The sequence below is a fragment of the Calidris pugnax genome, unplaced genomic scaffold, assembly GCF_001431845.1.
Source record: "Calidris pugnax isolate Ruff unplaced genomic scaffold, ASM143184v1 scaffold42, whole genome shotgun sequence".
Taxonomy (NCBI): Eukaryota; Metazoa; Chordata; class Aves; order Charadriiformes; family Scolopacidae; genus Calidris; species Calidris pugnax.
In genome coordinates, this window is record NW_015090920.1 from 1,757,456 (window position 1) to 1,758,268 (window position 813).

The window sequence follows — 813 nt, forward strand, 5'->3', positions numbered from 1 at the left end:
CCAACGCTTCCAAAGTGAATCCAGCCCAAATTTGGGGTGAGACGAAGCGCTCCGGGGGCCGGGGGGGTGGGAAAGAGCAAGAGCCCTCAGCCCCGTCCCCGAACGAGCCGCTTCTTGTTTGATTTCTCTCCTTCTTCAACCCCCCAGAACAAAGTGAACAACTTCCACCGTTAACACGAAAAAAAAAAGGAAAAAAAAATTAAAAGAAAAAAAAAAAATCCACTCCACCCTCCCCCAAATCCACCGCTGAGATCGAACAATAGATCCTGAAAATTATTCCTTATTTCTCCTCCTCTATACCGTGGTTTCATTATTTAATCTCTGATGAGATGAGATTATCTGTACCCTTTAGTGAAGGCAGCAGACGTCTTGAAACTGGTTTAATTGATTTATCGTTTTGTTTTTGTTTTGTTTTGTTTTGTTTTTTTTTCTTTTTTAAACAGAAAGTGCATTACATTGAACTGGTCTTGCAAAGGGCTTCTCTTCTCTTTACAAACCGAATGATTTTTAATATAAATTAATAAATGTTAAGATGCTATATCACGATATATCATCGTTATTAGCTTTTTTTTTTAAAAAAAAAAAAAAGGAAAACAATTTACATTCTATAGTATTCCGTATGATACAAAAGAAAACACACTTTAAATTCAATTACAGCAACTAAATGAATTTTATATTTCGACTCAAAGTGGTTGTGACAATTCCCACCAGCTACTTTTTTTTTTTTCTTTCTTTTTTTTTTTTTTTTGGAACAATAAATTGGCTTAAAATATAAGACAATACCAAATAGTTATTACTCCTGTGGGGAGTTAA